This window comes from Uloborus diversus, chromosome 2 (genome assembly GCF_026930045.1).
Source record: "Uloborus diversus isolate 005 chromosome 2, Udiv.v.3.1, whole genome shotgun sequence".
Classification (NCBI taxonomy): Eukaryota; Metazoa; Arthropoda; class Arachnida; order Araneae; family Uloboridae; genus Uloborus; species Uloborus diversus.
This window is the reverse complement of record NC_072732.1, coordinates 89738958-89745580: the sequence shown is the minus strand read 5'-3', so window position 1 is coordinate 89745580 and position 6623 is coordinate 89738958. Positions and strand designations below refer to the sequence as shown.

Below are 6623 nucleotides of genomic sequence, written 5' to 3'. Positions count from 1 at the left end.
CGGTTAGCTGAACTTGAGAAGCAAATCAAAGAAATTGCAGGAACCCTCAAAAGGATTTCGGCTCCCAAGGATCAAAATCGACAACCCCTTAAGTGCTGGAAATGTGGCGGCAAGGGTCACTTACGAAGAAATTGTGAAGCTCACCAAGAAACCAGAGGGGAGAGCACTCTCCCTCTCAGGTCCAGGAAAACTAAGCTATGGCAATCTCGTGGGGAGGAGGTCGCCAAATTGGAAATGAGAACCATTTTAAAGATTTCCCGATTTCATCGACGAATGGCGGCAGTAATGGACTATTTGTTTACGCATATGTAAACAGGTTTCCCTGCAAACTGATTATTGACACTGGAACTGTGACAGGTGACAAGATCGAGACTGAAGGTAAAGTGAACTTAGAAATTGTGTTTGGAAATGCCACTTACCATCCTACGGCATTCGTTGCTGATATCACGGACCCTTTAATTCTCGGATTGGACTTTTTAAAGAAATACGACTTCAACCTTGACTTCAAGACTAATGAGCTGCACTCGATTAGAGAAGACATAGCCATCTTCCACGCAGAAAATTATGTAAAATCCGCTCATGAAATAATAGCATAAAAGGACTTCACCATACCCTCTAGAACAGAATCATTAATACCTGGCTCCATTGAAGAAAGAAATAGTTTTCGATTTGGCCTCATCGAATACCCTAACCTAAGCAATAACCCAAAAGGAGTGCTGATAGCATCTACGCTTGTGGACCTTTCTAAGGATGTAATTCCTGTGAGAGTCGCCAACGTGAGTGAAAGGCCAAGGAATATCCGGAAAGGTGAAGTGTTGGCAACTTGTACTCAAGTAAACTGCATCATTAGAGGAATCGATTCCTCTGAGACTGTGTCCTATGAGTCCTTGACATTGAAGTTAATTGGGAGTGCGTCATTATCGAAAGATCAAAGAACTGCTGCGGAACAATTGGTGAACGACTTCAAGCATCTGTTTTCATCTACATCGGAGGAAATTGGTCGTAAGAATTTAACGCAGCATAGGATCTACATTGGAGAACATCCCCCAATCAAGCAGCATCCGAGACGATTACCGTACGCCAAGAAGGAAGAGCTTGAGACTCTCCTGAAGGAAATGCAGAAGAATGACGTCATCGAACCCTCGTCCAGTCCTTGGGCCCCTCCCTCCCAACGTCTTGGTCCGAAAGAAAGATGGCTCCAACAGATTTTGTGTCGATTATCGACGGCTGAATGAAATCACCAAGAAAGACAGTTACCCTCTTCCACGGATAGACGACAGCTTGGACACTCTTTCCGGACACAAGTGGTTTTCTACCCTGGACTTGAAGAGCGGCTACTGGCAGGTAGAGATAAACCCTGATGACCGAGAAAAGACGGCGTTTCAACCGGACAAGGCTTATGGTAGTTTTAAGTGGCGCCCTTCGGCCTCTGCAATGCGCCAGCCACGTTCGAGCGTCTTATGAAGACGGTGTTAAGAGGACTCTCCTACGAATCCTGTCTGGTCTACTTAGACGATATCATCATCATCATGGGACGCAGCTTCGAAGAACATTTGGCTAATCTTAGGGAGGTGCTGCAAAAGCTTAAGGAAGCCAATCTGAAGTTAATAAGCCCGTCCAAACGTAATTTGTTCCGCCGAGAAGTGAACTACCTTGGTCACATCATCTCTTCTGAGGGTGTACAAACCGATCCAGAAAAGGTATCTGCGGTCAAGAATTGGAGTCGTCCCGGAACGTCCATCAGCTGCGAAGTTTCCTGGGGCTCTGCAGGTACTACAGGAAGTTTGTGAAGGGTTTTTCCAACATTGCACGACCTTTGCATAAGCTGACGGAGAGTAAGCAAAAGTTTGAAGGATCCATAGAATGCGAAGCTGAATTCCTACGACTGAAGGATGCTTTAACATCAACTCCAATTCTGTCATATCCTCAGCCTTGAAAATCCTTCATCCTCGACACTGATGTGAGTCACGAGGGCATCGGAGCTGTTTTATCACAAGAAATTGGCGGCAATGAACATGTCATCGCTTACTGGAGCAAATGCTTATCAAAGTCGGAGCGAAACTACTGCGTCACCAGAAAAGAGTTGCTGCCCATAGTCAAAGCTGTAGAACACTTCCATCATTACCTCTGCGGTCGAAAGTTTCTGCTTCGGACAGATCATGCCTCGTTGACTTGGATTTTGAGCTTCAAAAATCCGGAAGGCCAGATAGCTAGATGGATACAGCGGCTCCAGGAATATGACATGGAGATCAAGCACCGAAAAAGGTTGTCTCACGGTAATGCAGACGCTTTATCAAGGAGACTGATAAAGCGTCTGCCTGTCCTGAGAACTGCCATTATTGTTCCCGAATCGAGAAACAGTATGGAACTACTAGCCCTGCTGCCTGTCAGGTGACAGTGACTTCAACATCATCAGAACCTGATCCATGGAGCGACGACCAAGTTCGAAAATATCAACTTGGAGACCTAGACATAAAACCAATTTTGGCGTTCATGGAAGTGACAGTCGGTGACCTAGCTGGCAGGACGTTTCCATCTTCAGTCTTGCAACAAAAAGATACTGGGCTTTATGGAACTCACTCCACTTACGGAACGGCGTACTACACCGGAAATGGGAATCTGACGATGGTAAAACATCTAGGTGGCAGTTACTACTTCCTCGATCGAGGATTTCAGATGTTCTGAAAGAAATACATAGTAGTGCGACTGGAGGACATTTTGGTGTCTTGAAAACCCTCAATAAAGCTCGAGAGCGCTTCTTCTGGAGCAAGGCGAAGAATCACGTTCGCCTCGTTATGGGATACAATCGCGTTTTTTGATTTCAGTTTCGAAAAATCTCCGAATAAAGACCCCCGAACCTTCGCTCCCCCAAATGTCATTAGAGGTCGTTAAAATTGTTTTTAAAACTGAAATCTGAAAATTTTTAGGGTATAAGCCTTCAAACCTCCTCCCCTTAGTTCGTCAACAATTGCGTTTTTGGAATTAAAAGCTCTAAAATTATATCCATGTGTGTGAATGCATGTATGTATGCGTATTAGTATGTATTATAAGTGCATCAGTGTGCTTTAGTAGTTTTGCTGCCCCAGGCGATGTTGAAAAGTGCAACGCCCTCGTCTTAATAATACATATATATTTTTAAATCGTCGAGCATACTTTCACATATTGCTGCAATTTGAGCTGCACAGGCTAAAATTTAAGGAATAAATTTGAGTTTTTTTTTTTTTTTTTGCCCCTTTACATTTTGCTATCATTAAATTTACCGCCCTTAAAATCAACCACAGGCCGCCTATCGCAGGAACCTGGACTAAGTGCACCACCCGTCTCCATGAAGAAGCCCACTGTTGTTTATTATTACACAAAAACGAGGGCCCTTTGGTAACATTTGCTACAGGCCCCGCGCTAGCTCAACTCGACACTGCCTGCACTGACTTTTAATACTAGCTTTCACTTAGTCAACTGGGGCTGGAAAATCCTGAAGTTTAGCTCATTTGCTGAACTTCAGGATTTTTTTTTCTTTTTCTTTCGCCAAAATTCAGACTTTTTACGTGTAAATGTATGCTCTGTTGAAAACAGGGATCACTTTTCTTTTGTTAAAACTTAAGCCCTGATTCCTTGAAAACATTTGTAACGCTTTAATTGTATTTTATAGTTTGTTAATTTGTAAAATCATAAAAACAGTGGTTTATTTTTCTCACTGACCTTCCTACATGGAAATAATAAAAATCGATTTCTCCATTATTATCCCTAGATTTGTATGATTTTTTTTTTTTTTTTTTTTTTTTTTTTTTTTTGAGGTTTTTCGTTTCCTCTCTCTTTAAATGAGCTAAAAAATCGTTGATTCTTGCAAAAATAAATCTGATGTTTAATTTCTTTTCACATAACAGCAAACACAATAAATAAGAAGAAATCAAGGTTTCTTATATTGTCTTTAATTCTCCCCCCCCCCCTCTTTCTCTCTCTCTCTGCTACAAAAAAAAAAACACATACAGTGACAGACCGAAGTAGATTACGCATATACACGAACTTCTTGATGCGTAAAACAATCCAACGGAGAGGACCACGAGCGAGGAAAGATGCAAATTTTCCTTAGCAAAATGGTGGCGACATCTGTTGTTGGTTATGGGGAATATTAGTATACTTGCTTTGGTTAATAAAATTCACTCTTTCAAGTTTCACTTACAAAGACTAAGCACAAATAATAAAATAATACATTGTAGACTGAAGTTTAATAGCCTTGCCTATTTGCTCATTTTCAAGCCCCGGAATAATATTTCACCCGAATTTTTCTCGACATCCCTAAAAGCTGAATAAAAAGAAAAAGGAGTTACACCCCTAAACTTCGAAATTTTCACCATAAAAAAGGACTAGAATTAACCGTTCCGCCCTTCCCCCACACAAATTTAATTGTAAACACTTTTCACTAAAAGAGCATTTAATAGATCAGGTCTTAAATGAACCTGCTGAGGTAATTTCATTAAACTATCTCTGCCTTCCATTCTGTACTTTTGAAGCATTTCAAACAAATTTTTTGAATGAAAAAAAGAAAAGAAAAAGGGCTTAGTTAAAAAAAAAAAAAACATGTATCAAAATGAAATCAGTGCTTGCAAGGGAAAAATGTGCTTTTCTCACCTGGTTCAGCAAGATCACATTTGAAAGTGTGAAACTATTTTTTAGTTAAACATTAAAATGCAAACGCTGCCAGAGATGTTTTTCGGATTTATTTAAACTTTTCTTTCTTTTTGAGCAATCAAAAAGATTGCGTATTAATCTCACTTCAACTTCAGACATTGTAAGAATCAAACTTTTAACTTTGTCCTGCCAAATGTACCCTTTTCCGAGAATATCTAGTAGAAAAATTAATTAAACAGACTCGATTTTTATGTCGAAATTTATCTGCAACACAGGCCTATTTTGTGACATAAATAAAGTTAAAACTCTGTCAAGAACATCAATGATTTGGAAAAGTTAACCAAATTAACTTTAACGCAAGAAAATACGTTACATCTCTGACGTCACTGAAGTAAAAAGGTAAAGTTTCGTTTTCACCATTAAACTATCCAAATATGTTAACGTTTTAAAAATATTTCTCAATTTTCTCTGTAGCTGCATAAAGAATTTGAACAATTTACTAGTGCCATTTATTTATTTAAATGGCAAAAAAAGTGCATTCTGTACCTGCCAGGGCTCGAACCTGGGACCTTCCGCGTGTTAGGCGGATGTGATAACCACTACACCACAGGTACACATTTACTTCATCAAATCGAGAAATGTGCTCCCTGCATTTAGAAGTCTAAATTTTGAAATCACTATTTGTTAATAGTATCGTGAATGCCGGGTAATTGAATCAGTGGTTTATTGAATCAGCCGCTTTAAGGAATCAGATCCTCAAAAACCGAACGAAATTCAGCATGAAAAAAATCGCTGGATGTTATTTGGATCAAACACGTCGCTTAAATGAATCAAGCGTGTGTGACTACAGACTAACCATTTCCCACAAACACGTGGTTCATCAGCGCTGTCTTTTCTTTTTTTTCTTGGTCTTTTCTGAAATGACTTTTTTTTTTTTTTTCAGAGTGAAAACAAGGGAGGCAGGTTGTTGCACACACATTTAGTAAGTTTTCTTGTCGACGAAACTTCTGTGCTCTAGCTTCTAGCAGTACCTAATTACCTAATTTTAGCTATATATCTACAGCAGATATATTTTTAGAAAGACGCATAAGAAAATAAAAATTTGAAATTGTTTTTCCATGCTATTTTACTATTAACTGTAAAACAATTAAAGGGGAAAAAAATACACAGATTTACTTTATTTAATCAACAGCGTTATTGAATCAAAACATGTTCAAAACAAACATGATTTAAATGGCGGTGACGCTGTATTTTACTATTTTTGAATTATTTTTTTCTGCAATGTCAATTTTGTTTCATAAATTAACTCTATGAAAACGTTGGTGAAAAAAAAAATTCTCTCACTCATTTCCACTTGTGTGTGTGATTTACATTTTGAGATTTTTATATTTTTAAAAGATGTTTTAGAGAATTTTGCTGATATTTATTCAAGTCCTCATGTTTCATTTAAACACAGGATTACATTAGCAGGCTACGCGCGAAATAATTTTGTTTTTGAAACTGCTCGAGAAAAAAAAAAAGCAGACTATTGCTATAGTAAAGAAAGACTGTAATTTACAAATTTGTGCTTCTTCTAACGTTGTTTTGTCTTTCTTTACTGTTCAGCACAAAGGTATTTATTTATCTTATTGTTATAGTGCCTAGAAAGAGTAGTGTGCCGACCGGCGCTTTTTTCCCCACGATTCTTGAAGACAAATTGTATGAAAACCGCTAGATGACGGTGCGGTCGAGATGTACGTTCAATTTCGCGATGTTTACATTAGTAGACGCGGGATTTTGTTACAATTTAGTTCCGCGTTTCTCTTTTTTACCTTTATTTCGTGAATATTTTATGAAACAGCGTTTAAGGCTTTTAATGGAGCCATCAAAGTTGAACATTGGAAGAAATAAAGCTTCATCTTGTTTCGTATCAGGGTGCAAAAGTGGGTACAAAACATGCAAGGAAAAAGTTACGCTTTTTAAAGCTCCAGCAGATGAACAAATTATGAAAAAAC

The 6623-nt window shown here is 38.8% G+C and overlaps 1 non-coding gene across 1 annotated transcript; it reads right to left on the bottom strand.

Annotated features, from left to right (window-relative positions):
• Nucleotides 1–5170: 5170 nt before the first annotated feature.
• Nucleotides 5171–5243, bottom strand: Trnav-aac (transfer RNA valine (anticodon AAC)). The gene has a single exon. It is a non-coding gene; the product is annotated as a tRNA-Val (tRNA).
• Between the last annotated feature and the right edge of the window lie 1380 nt (nt 5244–6623).